Source organism: Petaurus breviceps, unplaced genomic scaffold (genome assembly GCF_028583685.1).
Source record: "Petaurus breviceps papuanus isolate PSGF00001 unplaced genomic scaffold, PetGlider_PUasm1.0 90919, whole genome shotgun sequence".
Lineage (NCBI taxonomy): Eukaryota > Metazoa > Chordata > Mammalia > Diprotodontia > Petauridae > Petaurus > Petaurus breviceps.
The window spans coordinates 6,873,530-6,895,072 of NW_027187378.1; the positions used below are offsets into that span (position 1 = coordinate 6,873,530).

General features: G+C 35.6%; 1 protein-coding gene across 2 annotated transcripts in view; it reads left to right on the forward strand.

The window, feature by feature from the left end:
• The window catches only part of MACROD2 (mono-ADP ribosylhydrolase 2), a 2,250,628-nt gene that overhangs the window by 1,100,901 nt on the left and 1,128,184 nt on the right, over positions 1-21,543 (forward strand). The gene's annotated exons all lie outside the window — the stretch shown is intronic.

A 21,543-nucleotide genomic window follows, 5' to 3' on the forward strand; every position in this document is an offset into this window, starting at 1 on the left:
GGGAGGGAGGGAAAACATGATCTCTCCCTTCAGACATTTGAAGGCTTGTATGGGGAAGAGGGATGCAACTTCTTATTTTTTTCTTAATCTTTTAGTCAAGAAATGGAAGAAATGGGTGGAAAAAAATGGCTAATTTAGGATATTGTTAGGAAAATCTTCTTAGTGATTGGAGCTATCCAAAAGTGGAATAGGGATGACTTTCTAAATTTGGGTATTGGTTGAACAATCTGGCTCCTGAAATCTCTTCCAATGCTATATTTCTCTGTCTGTAATTCTATAAGTATATAATTCTCTGGTAACCTCTAACACGATTGATAAACATCAGAAGCATTTTCAAGGATTTTGTTTCCTTTTCTTCATTTTTTCTGCCAATCCTATCCCTTTTCTCCCTGTTGTACTTCATTCTTCATTATACCTCTACATTATACCTGCTGATGCTACTGTTTACAGCAGGAGATTTTAGATCACCATTTGTGAGACTGACAATCAAAAGACCTAAAAACTAGGTATCATTCTGCTAGCTAATTAATTGTGTGTATCCTTGGGCAGATGTGTTCCATGGTTTCTTCATCTAGAAAGTGGAGAAAGTGATACCTGCTCCCAACTGCTTCATAGATGGTATTGTAAAGAGGAAAAAGGACAGTGCTTTGAACTCTGACACCAAATAATTCAATTGCCTTTGGGATTTTGTGCTCTTTTGTTTCATTTTTGTTTTGGGGCTCTGAACTCATGATTTCCATGGTGTATATGCCTCCTGGGTAAGGAAAATCTCTCTACCAATGTAAATCAGCAAATAGTCTGCAGTTTATACTCTTAGAGACTATAGGGCAATGAAAAGTTAAATGGTCTGGCCAGGATCTCTGACTCTGAGGTCAACTGTCTCTCCATTATTCCACCAATGTTCCTAAGTTATTATTAATAATAGTCAGTATTTTCACATCAAGTCCTCTTAGGTATTACTATTATTAGTTTTAAAAATTTTCCCCCCTTTGGATTCTCACAGGGATAACTCTTAAAATTTCTGCTACCTATAGCTACATGATAAGGAGTTAGTGTCTAACACAGTGCTTGGTACCTAGTAGGCTTATTATATTGGTTTGGGTTGGTTTGGATTGGATTAGTCAAAAATAGAAATGCAAAACTTAAGGCTTTGGTCCTTTATCCATACACATTTGCTTACTTTGTGGTATGGCCTTCACGCTGCATTGCCTTTCACTGAAAGATCCTTTTTAACTAATGGCATCATATTAACAGCATTGGGCCCAGGTACACTATAAAACTCCTTAAGTGAAATTCATCCCCAAATGGAAAAGACTTGTCCAGCCATCCACAAGGGAAAAATAAAATAAATGAAGTGTTGATAGGGATTTTGAGAAACAGGTAAACTTATTCATTACTAGTTTTGGGAAAGGAAACTTGTGAATCTTCTTGGAGAATATTTGGTGAAAAAAAAATTAAAAGAATCACCATGTCCATTGATACATTATTAAAAATACCTGTGAATGTGTTATTTTCTAAGAAGATCTACCTTTCCTTTGAAAAATATATTTTCCCAATTTTTGATCCATTTTCCCCAGTTATATGTAAAGATAATTTTTAACATTCATTTAAAAATTTTTTATTTCCAGATTTTCTCTCTCCCTTCCTTATTCTCCCCTTCTTGAGTCATTAAGCAGTTTGATATAGGTTATACATGTTCAATCATGCAAAACATAGTCATGTTGTGAAAGAAAACAGAGACCCAAAGAAAAAAGCTGTAAAAAAATAGAAAAAGTGAAAAATAGTATGCTTTGATCTGTATTCAGACTCCATCAATTCTTTCTCTGAAGATAGATAGTATTTTTCATCATTATTTCTTTAGAATTGTCTTGGACCATTGTGTTGTTGAAATTAGCTAAGTCATTCACAGCTGATCATCATACAGTATTGCTACATACAGTGTTCTGGTTCTGTTCAATTCCCTTTGAAATCAGTTCTTTTAAGTCTTTCCAGATTTTTCTGGTCAGTCAACCTATCATTTTTTATAGCACCATAATATTTCATTACAATCCTATAATACAACTTTTTCATCCATTCCCCAATTGATGGGCATCCCCTCTATTTCCAGTTCTTTAACATAGCAAAAAGAGTTGTCAATATTTTTGTACAGATAGGTCCCCCCTCCACTCTTTTTTTTATCTCTTTGGGATACCAACCTAGTAGTCATATTGCTGAATCAAACAATATGCATGGTTTTATAGCCCATTAGGCATAGAAGATTTTCATGTCAATATTTGGAATTGAAAAAACTAGATGTACTCTGATGGTCTGACAGAAGGGAAAGGGATAAATATATTGTGACACATTAATATAATTCACAATGATAAAGCAATTAGAATAAAAACATGATATATGATAAATATATGTGATATTGATAAATACAATAAATATGTGATAAATATATAAATATATGGTAAATGTAAAGAAATTAATAAAGATACTTATGAAATTTTGGGAAAAAACAGAACCAGAAAAGGTGTATACTAATTATGACCATATAAGTCAGAGATTCTTAATCTTTTTTTGCCTCATGAAACCTATTGTTGGAGACAGCTAGGTATCTCAGTGGATAGGGCACTAGGCCTGCAGTCAGGAATACCTGACTTCAAATCTAGCCTCAGATTCCTACATGTGACCTTTGGCAAATCACTTTACCTTTGATTGTCTGACAAAATGGCTCCATTGGATCCACTGGAGAAGGGAGTGGCAAAGCACTGTAGTATCTTTGCCAAAAGAACTTCAAATGGGTTCACAAAAGGTCAGTTGTTACTGATTTGATTGAACAACAACACCCTATTTGACTGTATTGTGAAACATATGTACTATCTCAATAATGTTTTTAAATTCATTAAATAAAATACACAGATTTAAAGGAAATCAACAGTTAGTGAAGATAAAGATGAAGTCTTGTTTGTTTATCTGTTTATCCACCCAAGTACATAGATCCCCTTTGGGGATCCATGGATGACAGATTAAGAACCTCTGATAGAAGAAACAGATCTGAATACACAGAGAATCCTGTAGGCAACTTCTAGAGGGTGATTAAAACTTTGCTGAAAATTTTGCTGAAAACTAAAATTTTGCTGAAAATGGATTTATTTAAATGCCATTCTCTCTCACTTTCAGTATTTCTCTCTTTCATTCTCTTTTTCTTTCTATTTTGACCAGTACCAGACAGTTTTTGTGAAAACTACTTTTTAATATGTTTCAAAGTCTGGGAATGTATGATGACCTTCATAAGCTTCCCTCCAACCACCCCCCAGCATCTCTTTGGGTATTCTTGTCCATTCATTTTTCCATATAAATTTCATTATGATTTTATCCAGTTCTATAAAGAAACCCCTTGATATTTTTGATTGGTATTACATTAAATATAGAAATTAATTTAGAGAGTATTGTCATTTTTATTATATTAGTCTGACTCATCCATGAACACTGAGTGTCCTTTTAGTTATTTAGACCTTCCTTTCTTTCAGTCATTGTATTTTTATAGTTGTCATTTGTAGGTCTTGTGTATTTCTAGACAGGTTAGTTTTTCAAATATTTGATGGTTTTGTATCTTTATTAAATTTCAACTTATTAGATTCAGTCTTTTATTTCAACCTCTTTATGTATCCCAGTTCTCTCATCCACTACATTAACTGTCTCTCTATCTTTGTGCCAGCTGTAAACTTGGTAAATATATCCTTTATGCCTTCCTCTAAGTCACTGATAAAAAATATCGAACAAAAAAGGAGCAAGGACAAGCCATTGTCATTTCCATAGAAACCTACCTTCAGGTTGGTGTAAATGAATTAATTACTACTCTTTGGATCCAGTCATTCAACAAATTCTGAATCTACTCATATAATGTACTTCACCCTATCATATCCTCTTAAATACAGGATCATAAATTTACAGCTGATTGAGATCTTTGGTATAATTTAGTCTGAACTCATTTTATAGATGTAACATTGTCCCTTAATACCTGAACGTCAGGCATGTGGCATTTCATCCTTACCCTTAAGAGGGTTGGTGATGTCTGGTGTCTGCCATTTCCTCAAGTTGTCACCAACAATGTTCCTTTAATTTTAGAGCATTCATAGTACTCTAGTTCAATTTAAGTACTCAATAGTTATATTAAGACAATTAGGTATTAGTGAATAGAGTGCTGGACCTGGAGTTAGGCAGACTCAATTTACTAATTTCAGAAAGTCACTAGCTTTGTGACCCTGGGCAAGTTACTTAACCCTGTTTGCCTCAGTTTCCTCATCTGTAGAATGAGCTGGAGAAGGAAATGGCAAACCACTCCAGTATCTTTGCAAAGAAAACCACAAATGGGTCCATGAGGAGCCAGATGTGAGTGAAAACAGCCAAACAACAATGTCAAAAGAGCTTTTTCAAAGGAATATTTACTTCAAAGATAAATAAAAACAAACATATAAACACCCTCTCCCAACATTTAAAAGCATCTTTCCTCCCCCCTTCATTCCTCCTTGATCTCTGGAGATGGGAGTTGGGATTAAGTTTATGGTTTAGCTCAGTTATTATATAGGGTTACTCCCACTAAATTCCAAATCCAAACCCACCTGGGCTTGCCTTTGGAAACCCTGGATTCATATTGATTCTCTGTTGAACTGGATGCAATATCCAGCCTGGAATCCTGGCTCCAACATCCCATGGATCAAGTTATTGAACTTAAGACTCTATCCCCCTGCATCTAAAACTGAGTATGAGTAGTGAAACAGAGCAAAAGCCTCAGTTCAATTCTCTGGGCCCTCGAATCATATCAGAAAGAGCTATTCTTCCCATATTTGTGCCTGGTACCCATACCATTGGTGAACAAGACCTTCACTCCTGGACATCACCAGAAAGAATGTATTGGCCCTCCAGTAGGTAGATTGAAAGACACAGCAGTCTGGTAATTCAGCCAATAGAAAGAGGCCCTACCTGGTAAAATCTGAGAGAATATGAATACTGCTGCCATAACCTTTGAAAATGTAGATCTTCCTCTGTGATAAGGAGCTAGACACTCATGAAAGCTATACTTGATATCATGTATTTTTATTTTTTCAAGTTCTTTGAAATAGCCTTTGTCAAATAGATGCAGTCTAACTTCACTTTTCCTCTCCCTTGCATGGAATATACCATAAAGATGCTGAATTCTTTCTAATTTAACCATGAAAAATAGACTGTTACACACATTGAATTAGTTTTATTTCCATTTTGAGTCTCACCAGTGATATTTCAAAGATGTATATATTTTTCATACCATAATTTATCCATAGAGTTTTGAATACTAATGACTTACTTAAACAAATAAGAGAAACTGTGTTAGGGTCTCATGTGAGATCAGTGTAGCCTCCTTTACCTTTAGCTTTACAATTAATATTCTTTACATGAATTTTCTCTCTTGCTTACATGAGTTGCAGATAACCCAGGGACGGTATGTATGTTTCATTTTTAGGGAAGAAAAGTATATAATGGCTATATTCTAAGGTCAAATATGTCCTTTCTCTTTGACTTTATGTCCATATCTACTCTCTCCCACATCCTGCATACTGCTTCTAGATTAATATTTTTTAATGCCATGCTCTGATCATTTCATTCCACTGCTCACTAATCTATTCTTCCATACCAAGTAAACTCTGGAGGCCTTTAATTGGCATTTACAAGTCCATCCACAATAGCCCCAACTAACCTTTCCATAAGATTCCACTTCTTGATTTTTTTTAAAATTCCAACCAAATTGGACTGATATCTATTAACTATGCTTAGGGTAATATTACTATAACATTTTGTATTATCCAAAGCCCACTTTTGCTATTATTTCCTAGCATAGAAATATTGATTTATAGACTATTTGAATTAGAAAGGGTCTCCGGTGATTATATGGTCCAACCATTTTAATTTTAAGATAAGGAAACTAATGCTTAGAACACCCCATTGTCACACAGCTAGTTAGTGACAGAACCAGTAGTAGAAGCCCAGTTTCCATGCTCTCTGTCCAGGGCTCTTTTCATTTTACCTAATAGAATTGTTGATTTTTGCTTATCACCAGTAGTTTGCTCATTTGGTAGGATCAGGTCCGGGCTGTTACTTCTGAATATCCCCATGTTCTGTAATTGCCACCTCCATTTGGATATGTGATCTGGTTCACTTACTCCAATCTGTATAAATAAAAACTACTGAAATCATTTTGGTCATTAAATTTATGTTTGAATTTCTTTATTTCACATATATATTTTGCCCCCTCCTGCAAGAAATCTATACTGATACTTCTATATTTTACATTCTTCTTTTTCAAATTGCTATGCATATACTTATCAGTTTATGTTAAAATACTTTCTCAGTAATATCTTAAGTTCTTTATAGGCAAGGGCTCTTTTGCATTTTGTCATGTATCATGTAAGCTTCCTTGCACATAGCAGGATAGGAAAGTCTGTGAATTTATGTCATGTTTATGAAGGAAAGCAGACAACTGGTTTCATATCTGTTCTCTTTAAAAGTGCCGTAAGTAGCCTGTAGATCTGGATATTCTGAGCCTGTGGTTTATTCTAGTGTTGAAACTCAAGGTTAAAGATGCTGGCTGTGTTTTCTTATGTAACTCAGTATGCCAAGCACTGGATTTGGTTTGGCTTCAGAATTCTAATTTGGGTGCTTACTCAAGTGGCATTTAAAATAGAGAAGAATTTACTTAGACACTAATGGACATTTCAAGCACAAATTTTGTACTTTTTAAGGGCTCATCAGGAAAGGTATTAGCTTCTCTCCAATCAGTATGAAATGAGATGCCTGTACCACTTCAGGATGGTTTTTAAGATTAAAGGAAAAAAGAAAAATCAGCATAATTCTTTCTGACCATTACCCTCTGTCCCCCAACCCCCCACGCCCCTTAGATAGGAAGAGGGAGATTTAACAAACTATAGGGAGGTTATAAAGAAAGGTTGGATATATTTTGAAAACATAACGTCATATTGTATAAATACTTTCAGCTGCCTCCATAGAGATAGATGTAGACACAAACACAAATATCATTTATAATGCTTAGGATTTAAAAAAAATCTTAAAGCTAATTAACTTTTCTAGGATTTGGATTCTCACAAGCAACACTTTCTAAAAAGGTAAAGCTGTGAAGTTTGTTTTAATTATTGTTGTTCAATGTCTTTAAAAAAAAAAAAACCTGTCATCTTACAGTATATTTATTTGCATACCTGGCCAAGATCTGTCTTTAATCCATCAGAAAAAAAGGACAATTTTATTTTTCAAAATTCATTATAGTTAAAGAAATTTAATTATCAGGTAACCAATTGATAACTTAAAACATGTTACTGTTGTTATATTCTTAACTTTGCCAAAAGTTGATTTGAAAAGAAATTTGAGAAAATCTCAAGGATTTTCAATCTTTCATTTCCCCTTTCAAAACATTATCATAAAAGCATAATTCCTCATGATGCAGGAATGCCTAAATGTGCAACTGGCCTTGTTCATTCATAGTTTCTATCATACTTGCAAACTGGTACTTCTCTTTATGGGGAAAAGGTTAAAGTAATTGTATATCCTATGGGATTACAGTGCATCAGCAATCATAATCATAGAATCACAGCATGTCAGAATGTGAAAAGACTTCAAGGCTACCAGTTCTAGCATATACCTTAAGAAGAATGTTCCCTCTACTAGTTGCCTAACAAGTGATCACTCAACTTCTACCAGAAGACTTGCAAGTAACTCATTACCAGTCAGAACATCTTATCCCATACGTGGACAGCTTGCATTGTTAGGATTTTTTTCATATGTTGAATATACAACTGGAGGTTTGCCACTTCTGCTCATTGTTCCTGACTCTGCTTCCTAGGGTCAAACAAAACAAGATAAATTTCTCTTCAAGATGTCAGACTTTCAAATACTTTCAGACAACTATTATGTGTCCTCTAGTTAAACATCCAGAGTTCTTTTAATTTATCCTTGTATGGTGTATTTCCTGGTATGAACTCCAGATTTTCAATGTACTTCCTCAAATTTGACATGCAAAACTGAACATAGTTATATTCCAGATATGTTCTGACCAGGGTGGAGAATAACAAGCATTCCACCAGTAGAATATAAGGTACTTGATGGCAGGGGCATTTTCACTTCTGTCTTTTTCTTCCAAGATCTTTTGCATATTAGTCACTTGTGAATTTTTTTATTTGACTTATTAATTAAATAGATTATTACTTATCATGCTTAGGATGCAATTCATCTAAATGCAACCTAAGATTGTGATTACTTTTTTGTCTTTTGTTTCACAGTGTTGATTCATATTGAACTTTTATTACAAGAGCAATCCTAGAATATTTTCAGTCACACTATTCTTCACTTATCCTATACTAATTCCATTGAGTTTTTGTATCCTAAGTGTAAGATTCTTCCTTCATTATTCTTCCTATTTATTGTTTTTTTTCTTTGTGTCCCTACCACCTAGCACAATACCATTCACAAATTAAGTATTTAATAAATGTTTTTTGAATTGAATTTCTATTAAAGTTTATCTTATTAGAAGTAGGCCACTGTTCTACCTCTCTTGAAGTTTGTGAATCTTAACTTTGTTACCCAGTGTTAGCTTTCTCTCTTAGCATCATGGCACCTGAAATTGTAATAAGCACGACATTTATACCTTTTATTCAAATCAGTGATAAAATTGTTGAGCAATATAAGACCAAGAACAGATCCCTAAAACTATAACCAAAGAACATCCTCCAGATAGATAATGATTCATTAACTATTGTTATTTAGATATTATTTAGGTGTGTTCAGTCATCCACAAACTCTTTTCAACTCTGTTATGAAATAGTGTACCTCTCTACTTTGCAAAAATATCATGAAAGATCTTGTCCCTTAGCTTGCCAAAAATCTAGGTATGCTCCAGTGCTTGCTTTATATAAAAGTCTATTGATTCTAATAAGAAAGAAAATGAGGAATAAATACTTGGGCTCAAAAAAATCACCTGAATGATTTACCATTAGATTATCAGAAAAAAATACCTATCAAATATCTTAGAAATTTCTATATGTTGATTAAAGAAATAAGACACTGATATGAACTCATGACTATCATAAAAGTGATTAATGATTTGATTCATAATCCTTATTGCATATTTATAGATTAAAGTGGACAATAAGATTATGGTGGATTGTATTGTATCAATGCATTTATATTTATATAGGGTTTTTAAAATTTATTAAATGCTTTCCACACTACAATGATGTGATGTGGATATTGTAAATATTTCATATATATTAGGAATCTGAAACTCAGAGAGGATAAGTAACTTCCCTGTGGATGTAAGACTTATAAGTGTCTGCTTTGAGACTTGAATTTTGAGTCACTTGGCTCTAAGACTGGTGTACTTTTCAGGAAAAGACATTGCCTTTCTGTACAATGTTGTCTCTAAGAGAATAAAATTGCTTCTTCATATTATGCATCTATATATCTCCTGTGCTAAGGAAAATTATAATCATACTGGAAAGGATATAATAAAATATGATTAGAGTGGAATTGGCACCAAGATAGGTAAAGCAATAATAAGAAACCACATAGTGATTCTTAACTTGGTTTTGGCCCCTGAATTTGAGAAATTTAACCCCAAGTTTCTAAATGTACACACAAATATGGTCTCTGAATCTCTATTTGCAATCTTTGGAGATGGATACAAAATGGGAGAGTTGGTAAAGGACTGGGGATGAACAAGGTTTTCAATTTACTTAAAGGGGAATCGATATTTTTTTTAAGCTGCATGTTAGTGACATTGATTTCTAGAGTCCACAAAGTCTGGGTTCACATTCTTTCTTAGACATCTACTTTTTCTCTGACCACAGATGAGTCACTTAAACTTGCTGAGTGTCAGGCAACTGTCTAAGATTCCTCTACTAAGTCATAGATTATAAGCTACATTGTTGGAGAGACGATAGATTCACCAGTCATTGGCTTCCTGGTGTGCTATAAGCCCTTTGAATGAGAAACACTGGCTGCTAGGAATTATCATGAGTATACCAATAATAATTCCTACTATATTTAACTCATTCCTTTTATTGGACAGCATTGCCAGAATGGTAGATAAAGGAAATGTTGTATGAAGTATATCTGGGCATTTGCCAAAGTTTTTCAAAATATCCTTAAGGATTTCATGGCAACTTATGGGCTATATTATGGGCTGTAGAGATTTTCGGATGCTTAATATTGCTTAATAGACCATCATTAACTTGGTGAGAGAGGTATAGAGTAGTAAGTACCCCACTAAGCTGCTGTATTTTGTCCTATTATTTTGAATATTTTAATTCAGTTTGTATATGGAACAACATTAGAAGGCTTTTAGTAGATAGCAGAATTAATATTTCAGAAGATCTCAGTATGTTGGAATGATGGACTGAATCTAAAAAGATAAAGTATAATAAGGATTAATGTCAAATCTTACAGTCAGGTTAATAATAATTAATAAGGATTGAATGTGGGAAATGTGAAAATATCATTTTATGTACCAAAGAAATAGGAGTTTTATTTGACTGGAAGCAGAACATGAATCAGTAGTGTGATTTGGTGGTCAAAAAAACTAATGTGATATTTAATACATTAATGGACGCATTATGTATAGAACAAGGAAAATGATAGTCTCACTGTGATGCCAACCTTTCGGAGCAAACCTGGAGTATTCAGTTCTGACATTAAATTTTCAGATGCATATTGACAAATTGGAACACATCTAAGGGGCGGTAAAAAAATAAGTGGCATGAGAACATGAACCCATGTCACAATGAAGAACAGTTGGAGGAACTAGGAATATTTAGCTTGAGGGGGAAGTTTGTAAGGGGCATTCTAGCAGGCTTTCAATATTTAAGGATTATGGTATGAACAATGACTTAGACTACTTTATCTGCTTTCAGAGGAGAGAACTAGGACTAATGCGTAAGAGTTTCAAAGAGGCATATTTCCCTTCCATATGAGGAAGAAAATTCTCACAGATTAGAACTATCTAAAAATGTCTTGAGTTGATTTAGGAATTAGTTCCCTATCACTAGAGGTTTGCAAGCAGGCTAGATGAACATTTGTCAGAGAATCTGAGCATTGGGCAAGGGGTTGGACTAGATGAGCATAAATACCATTCTACCAAAACTCAGATTCTCTAATTAAATTAGCTTGATTTATTGTAGGATGTCAGTATGTCTAAGGAATATGGCAAGACCCTCAAAACATTCATCATAGATGTCACACCACTGACCCAATCAAATTATTTAGTCTTGATCATATTTGTCTATACTTACATCTTTAAACAGGCATGACCATAGTCTTACACTGATAGTTTCAGATGGTTTAATACTACAGAGGTAAGGAAAGAGATTTTAAAGTATTGCTTTGTACACAAAGGGATTAAATTCAATTAAACTTGAACCCAAAAGTTGAAAATCGTAGACACTAGGAAAGCACATAGTTCTTAAAAGTCCACACAGAATCTACTGACTCAAAGACGGAAAAATTGAATGCATCAGTAATTCAATTCAGCAACAAGCATTTATTGAGCATTTTTTATGTGACACGGACTATCCCCGGGTATGGGGATACAAAGGCAATTAAAGAAATCTCTGCCAACAAAGAGCTTACTTTCTGCCTAAGCATCTAGGTGGCACAGTGGGCAGATGGCAAGCAGGATAGAATGCCAAGAGTAGGGTCAAGAAGATCTGAGTTCAAATCCAACATCGGGTACCTACTAGCTTTGTGATTCTGGTCAAGTCACAACTTCTATTTGTTTAAGTTTCCTCACCTGTAAAATGGGAATATTAATGGCATCTACCTTCCCGAGTTGTGAGGAATCAAATGAGATAATAATTGTAAAGTGCTTAGCACTGTACTAAGCACAGAGTAAGCACCATGTAAATGTAGATTACTATTATTTTTTATTATTATTACTTTCTGGTGGAGGAGAAAACATATAAATAGCTAAGTATGTACAAGAAACATGAAGAATAGTAATAAAGTAATTTAGGAAGAAAAGGCAATAGCAGCTGAGTGAAGAATGAAGAAAGGCTTCTTGAAGAAGGTAGGATTTGAGCTAATCCTTAAAGAAAGCCAGAGATTCCAAGAGGTGGTGAGGATAAAAAGCAGAGACAGGCACACACATAAAATGTATGTTTGCCTGTGCATCGGTGTGTAAATGCATGCAAACATACATGTATACTATGCACATACATGCATGTGCATATATACTGTATGTGTATGTACATATATGCAGGGGTATATACACACATACATATCACATGTAGGCAGCTAAATGGTACAGTAGATGGAAGTCTGGATCTGAAAGCAGGAAGTGTCTGTTCTTGTTTCATCATGTCTGACTCTTTGTGACCCCATTTGGCCTTTTCTTGGCAGAAATACTGGGATGATTTGCCATTTCCTTTTCCATCTCATTTTACAGATGAGGAAACAGAGGAAGATAGGGTTGAATTACTTATCCAGGGTCACACAGCTCATAAGTGCCTTAAGTTGGATTTTAATTCAGGTCCTCATGACTCCAGGCCCGGTGCTCTATCCACTGTGCCACCTAGCTGCCCTGAAATCAGGAAGATCTAAGTTCAAATCCTACCTTAGATACATAATAGCTAAGTGACCTTTAACAAGTCATTTAACCTCTGTTTTCCCTCCTTTCTTCAGCTGCAAAACAGAAACAATATTAGTACCTACCTCCTAGCATTATTGTGAGGATCAAATGAGATTATATTTCAAAAGTATTCAACACAGTGCCTGGACCATAGTTGTAGTCATAAAAATGCTAGCCATCATTTTGATTAGATAGATGTGTGTATACATACATATATACACATATATGTATTATGTATGTAATTTACTCATTAGTTCAACCCACATGCCCATCCTGTGAGGTAGTTGTTCCTATTTAGATGGAGAGCTATGTCTGAGGAACAGTGAGAAGGCCAGTATGTCTAGAGTGTAGAGTATGTGGAGAAGACTAATATTTAAGAAGGTTTAGGGAGAGATCAGATTGGAAAGAGCTTTAAATGACAGAGAAGTTTCTATCTGATCCCAGAAGTAATGGCAAGCTTCTAGAGTTCAACTGAGTAGTGCGACTGATATGGTTAGACCTACACTTTAGAAGATTCATTATGTTGGCTGTATGGAGGATAGATTGGAGTAGGGAGTGACTTTAAGGCAGGGAGACCATTTAGAAGAATCTTGGAGTAATCCAGACAAGAAGGTGATGAAAGCACAAACTAGGTTGATGGATATGTGGATGGGGAGAAGTGGAAATATGAGAAAGACATTGTGGAGATAGAAATGGTAAGATTTAGCAGCTGATTAAATATGTGGAGAGTATAAGAGAGGAGATGAGAATGACTTTGAAGTTTGAGAGTATAGTTGTCTGGAAGGATTGTGATATCCTCAACAGCAATAGAAAATTTCTGAAGATGGAAGATTTGGGGAAAAAAGAGTGATAATGATGTATTCACTTTTGAATAAATTAGGTGCCTCTAAAATAACATGTTTGAGAAGTCTTATAAGAAATTGGTGCTGTGAAATTGGAGCTCAGGAGAGAGACCAAATTTGCAGAGATATATTGATAGAAATTTTAATATATATACACATAAATTTATGCATAGGGGCATATATTGTCATATGTGTAGATATAATAATTAAACCCAAGGGAGCTGAAGAGATTATCATGTGAGAAAGAAAGAAGAAAAGAGAGAATGCAGGACAGAACCCAGGACAGAGTTAGAAGATACTCACAATTACTGAGCTTAAAATGTGTGGAGATCCAGTAAAAGTCAAACAGACAGGAGAACCAAGAGATTCTAGTTGTGTGAGAACCCAGAATGGGGGAGTATCCAAAAGGAGAATCTATCCATCAGTGGCAAATGCTGAAAAGAGTTAACAAGGATGAGGACTGAGGTAGAGTTAGGGTGGAGAAGGTGACTAAGACAGGTGCTGAATTCATTAAGAAACTAATTGATTATTGCTATAATGAATCATTTTTCTTTCCCAGATGGCTACTGAGAAAAGATCTTGATCATACCCATTGTTCAAGCTTCTTTTGAAATGTATTGCTGGAAACGCTTTAGATAGAAGAGGGAAAAAGCTAAATAGGTCACAAAATTTTTTACTGTGATTTTGGACTAAGAAGAAAAATCTGATTGAAAATATATCAGTGTATAACATTGGAGGAGATAGAAATTGTAAAATGGTAGAATACATAATTCTAATATAGGATATTAGGAAAAGCTGTATTTCAAGGATGTAAACTTTAGTGAAACCTGCTCTAGACTCAGGTACTACTGCCTATTCCCATAAATTACTTGAATGATGATGAAGAAAATGTAGTTGTAAATTGTACAAATGATATATTTGTAAGGAAGTTTCTGACTACTGAATGATTTCATCTAAATTAAATTCAATAAAATTCCAAAAAGAATTTAGGATGAATAATATTTCCCACAAATACAAAAGATACTCTTTCAGAAGATGACTTTAATGTGTTAGAGAACAGAAAGATGAAAGTAGTAATGATCACAGGTCATGATAATGTGAAGATTAAATGAACCAGGTAGGTGATTTGGAACAAGACAGGGGAACATGATGGGATTGATCATCTTTTTGCTTGGTATGCTGCTTTTCTTCCCAGGAATTGAAAGTGCAGCAAATTACTAAATGGCATTCTTGTGGTTTGAAGAAGTAAGTAGAGCTTATATAGCTGAAGTCCCTTAATTTACCAGGGAGTAGTGTATTCTGGGAATGTTTTGTGTAATACTTCTTTCAGCTACTGTTGAACAATGCAGCAAAATGAAAAAATAAAAGAAAAAAAGATGACCTATGTCTTTCAAACTGAGAAATCAAGAAGATAAATGTTTTATACAAAGTATTTACTCCATAACAAGGTATTGAATTACCAATGGTGATTGATGTACTTTAGATAGTGTAGAATCTTGGCAGAGATTCTTACTAAATCTCATTTGTTCAAGTGGGAATATTGGCAGGTCTAGAGAACGCGAAATGTGGAGAGGAGTTTCATATCTCCCATCATAAGATCATTCTTATCCTCCACATGGAGATATCAGAAGAGAAGAGGCAGTTTGTCTTCTGCACTACACTAATGAAACCTTGGGAAATTATCCTCACCCATTTGATCTTCTAAGTTGAGTTGTTACCTTCCAGAGTTGCTATAAAGATTCATTATGCTAATTTGTAAAAGTACTTTGTAACCTCGCAGCACTAATAGCTTTTTATTGTTTTTTTTGTTGTTGTTTTTGTTACTCAATGCATGTATAATTTTGGGAAAGCCACTTAACTACTCTTTGCCTCACTTAATCACTAAAATGAAAGTTTAGACTCATTCCTCTGGCTCTACATCCTGTTTTCTTGTGATCTAATAGGAATATGTAAGTCTTTCTGCAAATAAAGAGGATGATAGAAGGTAATACTTCTTGCTCTATCCCACTTTTATCTCTGCATACAGACTTTTTTTTGTACTGATGGGCATGATGTGGAGGGATTTTTCATTCTGTAACAGGGATACTAACTCTCATTGAGTGCATTAAGAAAAGAGTTCTTTGCTTCCTGCCAACCTTAATCTTGGCTTGAGGGGAGAATTCATATTCATATTCCCCAAAAGTTTGAGTTCTATCACTTATGTCTCCAAAAACATCTCTGTTTGACTTTCCCAGTCATTATAAACCTGCTAGAATAGTTTCAGGAGACAGTCCAGGTCCAATTCTCAATCCACTGTACCACTTAGATGCCTACAAAGAATGAGCCAATTTCTACTCTTAAATAGCTTATGCTCCATTGAAGAAAAGACAACATATACATAGAAAAGTACAGGTTTCTGATTTCTTCAATTTAAGGGTTCCTTACAATCAATCAGATTGCAAACTCTGGGCCATGACTTATCATCACAGGGTGCATTCAATGTGCTAGGTGCCTCTCATTTTTCCTGGCATTTCATAATCATTCTGTCCACCTGTAAACCCTCATTCTTTCCATACAATCATCCCATCTTCTCTTCCTTGATAATGCTTTTTACTTCTGTTTCTCTTGTTAGTCATAAGTTGCAACCTGTTCTCATTCACTGTATTGCCATGCTTGTTATATTCATTTTTAATTCTTCAAAGGTAATTATATTTCATATCTCACTACTACATAGCAAAACTAGTAAAACAATATTATTTAAAAGATGGGGATTTGTTTTTAAGAGACATTTAAGGTTACTTTTAAAATTTCCCAGAAGCCATAGCATCCATGACTAGGGTGGTGAATGTTCTGCTGTAGTCTTTGTGAGACAGACTACACCTGCGTTCAGATATAGGTGTGGTGTTTAGGGAAGGGCATTGATAAATTGAAGGACATCTAGAGGAATGCAATAATCATGCTAAAGGATTCATGCCATGTAATGTTTGATTGAAAGGATTAGGGATGTTTGGCCTCCAGAAGAGAAGTCTGGGTAAAGATGGGGGAGAGAGATTAGGGAGAAGGATTAGATGTATTATATTGCCCCCAGAAATCAGAACCAGTAGGGGGAAGTTAGAAAGGGGCAGATTTAGATATGATATGAGGAAAAGTTTCCTAATGATTAGAAATCTCCAAAAGTAGGGGGAAAAAGTTTCCTTGGGAGTAGTGAAATAGGCTTCCCTTCTTTAGAAATTTCTGAGAAAAGGCCGGATGACCCTTTGTCAGGTATATTATAAATGGAATTCTTATTTGGGATGGAGATTGGACTAAGTACCCTCCAAAGTCCTTTCCAAATTTGAAATTCTGTGAATCTGTGAACCAATATTGAGTTTTTGTTCAGATGGAAGGAACTGTAAAATGTTTGGATTATAGGGAGGAAGTAAGTTATTACCAGCAGGAGAAGGTCAGCCTTTAAAAAAAAAAATCAGGCAATTGTGCTTCCTTCCCTGGGCTGCCTTCAGAATGTAAAATGTCATATTAGACTAGGAACACCAAACATATAAAACATGTGATAAGGGGGAGGGAGAAGTGACTTTTTATTTTTCGTAAGGCATTGTTGTTAGCCAGTCAAGTCAGTCAATGAGTATTTAGAGGCAGCTAACTAGTGCAATTGATAGTACACGTCTGTTGAGTCAGAAAGACCTGCGTTGATATCCATCCTTAGACACATATTAGTTTTGTGATCATGGGCAGACCACTTAACTTCTTTCTGCCTCAGTTTCCTTATCTGTAAAATGGGGGTAATAATAATATCTACCTTCTAGGGTTATTATGAGGACAAAAGGAGATATTTGTAAAGTACTTAGTAACCTTTAAGCATTATATAAATGCTAATTTGGTGGTGGTGATGATGATGATGATGATGGTTATGATGATGATGGTGATGAGTGGTTATGATGGTGATGGTGACAGTGATGATGATGAGAAGGAGGAGGAGGAGTAATGATGAAGATGATTTTCCAGATACTGCACTGAGTCCTGTGAATACAAAGAAAGGTGAATATATAATCTCTGTCCTTAAGGAACTGACATTCAAATGGGCAAGACCACATGCAAATAACTAAGTACCTTCAGGATATATATACTATAAGTGGAAGACAATCTTAGAGGGAAAGCAATGCAGTGAGGTCTTACCAGTAAATGCTTTCAGGAAAAGTTGGCATTTGAACTGAGTCTTGAAAAAACAACTGAAAAACCAGGAAGTAGAGGGGAAGAAGGAAAGCCTTCCAGGCACAGGAGATAATAATGAGAAGAAGTGAAAGTACAAGTCCATGCTAAAAAGTCAAATTAGTGAGGAAAGAATAAACTATGAATCCAGAGGAAGATGAAACCATATTGCAGAGGATTTATAAAAGGATGACAGGAGAAGTGGCGACCCTTATTGTAGATTTTTTAAAGGAGTTTGAGAAGAGAGATATGGGGTTATATTCAGCAAAAGTAGTGGTACCTAGACCTACTAGAAGGCCTCATCCCTTACCCTCATACATTCGTGTCACCAGATTTCCCGATCAGGATGGGATCCTGAATATATACACAGAAATACATGAGAAATAAATGGAAAAGTTACTATCTTCCCTGCCATTTCCTTTCAGAAAGCAAGTATTCTTCTCATTCTTAACTTGGAAATGTGCATTTTCTTAAAGGAACTGAAATTATGGCTGCCTGAATTAGGAAAGTGTTTGGAAGCAGATTTGACTGGGAAATTTTAATTTGTTGTTTTTAGTTGTCTGACTCTTAGTGACCACTTTTGGGGTTTTCTTGGCAGAGATACTGGAGTGGTTTCTCCATCTTGTTTTACAGATGAGGAAACTGAGGCAAACAGGGTGAGGCAAAGAGGGTTAAATGATTTGCCCAGGGTCACAGAGCTAGTATAAGTCTGAGGCTAGATTTGAACTCAGGAAGATGAGTCTTCCTGACTTCAGGCACAACACTCTAGCTGCTGTGTCAACTCACTGCCCTTTTAATAAAGTATTATAACTACTTCTGGTTGTGTGGTACAAGTGAAAAGTGTTTGTGGTACAAGTGAAAAGAACACTGGCTCTGGAAACAGAGCCCTTATGTTCAAATCTTACTTCCGATCCTTTTTCCCTATGTGACCTAGGGTAAGTCAATAAACTCCAATGGAGCCAAGTTCCTCAGCTGTAAAATGTGCAGGTGGACAAGACTGTGTTTAAAGTTACTAATAGCTCTATGATGCTAAGGATTTTAGCCTGAAAAACTCAGGAAATGCTTTTAATATTTTAGGGTGCATCAAGCTTTCTTACTTAAATAATGCACTGGGGCCCGGGGAAAGATCGTAGGCATGTAATAGTAATCTGATCCTGAGATTTGCATATGGCCTTAACTCAGATTGAAATCATGCTATCTTTATTCATTACATGTAATATATATCTTTTTCCCTTTAAAAGCTATGTAGCCTGAAGAGGCTTAGTAACTTTTCCAAGACAATTCAAATAAGATAAAATATGTCAGTTGCTGAGCTATTGCAGCAAATGATATAATGTCATCATTTAGAAACTGAGGAGAACAGAATGTTCCCCAGAGATTCAGTGGTTAAAATAGTATCCCGCCAGTCACACTAGGGCGTGTTTTCCTATTGGATATGGTTGTTAATGTAAGTCATGTGTCTAATATGCAGCAGATTCTTAAGAGCCTCCAAAATAAGGTGGCATTTGTTTCTCCATCTCTTTGTGGTTTGCTTTTGGTTTGGCAAAGTAAGGTCACCTTGTGGTTCTGGACATATAATTGAGTGAAAGGTAAAGTATTTGATTCTTGGGGGAGGGCAGGGGGAGGTATTCAGGTCATTGACTTACCGTGACATAAATACTTTCATTAGTCCATTTGGAATATGTTTTCTCTGCTTTGGTGGCACTAACCAGATTTTTTAACAAATAATATGTTCTCACATAGGAGAACTCTATGTAAATGATCTAACATTAGTAGACATTTTTATGGTCCACAGGGATTCTCTCCAGCTCCAAATCAACAGCCTCAGTGGTAAGGGCATGGAAATTTAGTGCTACTTGACATACTACAGTAGAAAGAGCATTGAATTTGAAGGCAGAAGGTTAGGGTTCAAGTTCCAACTGTGCCACTTAATAGTTGTTTGACCTTGGATAAGTCATTTAACTTCTCTGAGTCTCAATTTTATCATTTATGAAATATGTATAATCAACATTGCTTATCTGACATGGTTGATGTTGAGAGATAACGGTGATGCAGTGCTTCATAAAATGTTATATAAATGTCACTTGTTATGATGGCATGGGAGGAGTTGGTGCTGGAATTAATGGTGGCATAAATTCATCTCCTGTGGGAGAGTACCTAGGGTGCCCTGGCCAAGCCTCTTCATGATCTCATAAAGAATCCTATCTGTATAACACTCTTAATAACCCTCTTACTTACTTGCCCTCCACTCGTTAACTTTACTCTTTTCTTTTCTTTCCTAATGTTAGGACTGTGTCTCCCTATCCCATCCAGGCTAAAAGTTCAGGGGCTCAAACATACTACTGATTGATGCAGTAGGTTTCAACTGCTCAGTTTCTGACCTAGGCTGGTTTCCCCCTCTCTAGTAGCCTGATGGCCCCCAGTAGCTCTCTATCTTAATGCTGAATTTAGTTCTGATATCCATTAGCATAATCTGCTACCTCTCAGAACTCCCAAAATTGAAGAGATCCTTCAGCCTTATCCTCACATTAAGCCTAAACTTGTTACTAACTTGCTAAAAACTTCCGTCCCTTCTTTTTTTTCCTAATTTCCCCATTTGAGTCAAGCAAGAAAAATCTAAGCAATCTTTAACATTACAGTCCTTTGGATCTTTGAAGATAGCTCTCATGTCTCTCCTAAGACTTCTTTTGATAAGACTAACCATCCCAAGGTCCTTTAATTAATCCTTATGGTAAGGCACTTTCCACCCCTGACTACCTTTTTCTGAACCTGCTCTAGAAGTGTGCTTCATGTTGCCCCTCACACTGACAACAATGATCTAGATATGGTCTGACCAGAGTAGAGTACAAGACTACTACTTCTCTGCACCTAGACAGTATGCCTTTCTTAATGCAGTCTAAGATCAAATAAGTTTTATTTCATTGTCATCTCAAACTTTTCTTTTTTCACAGTCCAATTTATATCTTCATAAATGATCCTTTTGACAGTAAATTTTTGCTACTATTGCTACTACTATTGATGATGATAGAAATATCCTAGATACCTGAAATTTATAAATGATTAGGTTAGGGAATCACAGGAAAGCAAGAAATTGGAAGAGTAGAAGAGGTCATCTGACTCATCCTTTGACTTATATTTGATCTTTTAGCCTTGGAGAACTTAGATGTTTAAAGGGATGACAAGGCTTGAATATGTACTTGAATATGTAAGGGTAAAGAATAGTAGCCATTTAACTCATAAAAACAATGCTATGGGGGTAGCCAGGTAGCACAGTGAGTAAGAGCACTGGCCCCAGTATCAGGATGACCTGGGGATCAAATCTGGGCTCAGACACTTAGCACCCACCCAGAAACACCTGGCTGTGTAACCTTGAGCAAGTTACTTAACCCCAATTGCTTAGGGATGGCCAGTTGGCTCAGCAAGTAAGAGCACTGGCCCCAGTGTCAGGATGACCTGGAGAATCAAATCCGGGCTCAGATACTTAGCACCACACCCAGAAAAAACTGGCCGTGTAACCTTGAGCAAGTTACTTAACCCCAATTGCTTTAAAAACAACAACAAGAACAAAAAACAATGCTATGGTATCACCATCAGGATTCTCTGATTTCCTCAGCAAGAAAAAGGGCTAGTGGAAAAATCAGGCTTCACTGATACTTAAAGATAAATGTTTAACACAAACCCCTGAAAACATTAAATTGGACATCTTCAAAAGCTGTCATCTTGAAAGGAAATGAGTACCCTTGTGTGGACTCTAGTTAAGAGTAATAAAGTTTAGATAGTCCTAATTCTGTACAGCAGCTGTGATCTTGACCTATTTCCCTGTTTCAAAGTTGCTTTCCCTCTCATGAATGCTTGAAAGTGGACATA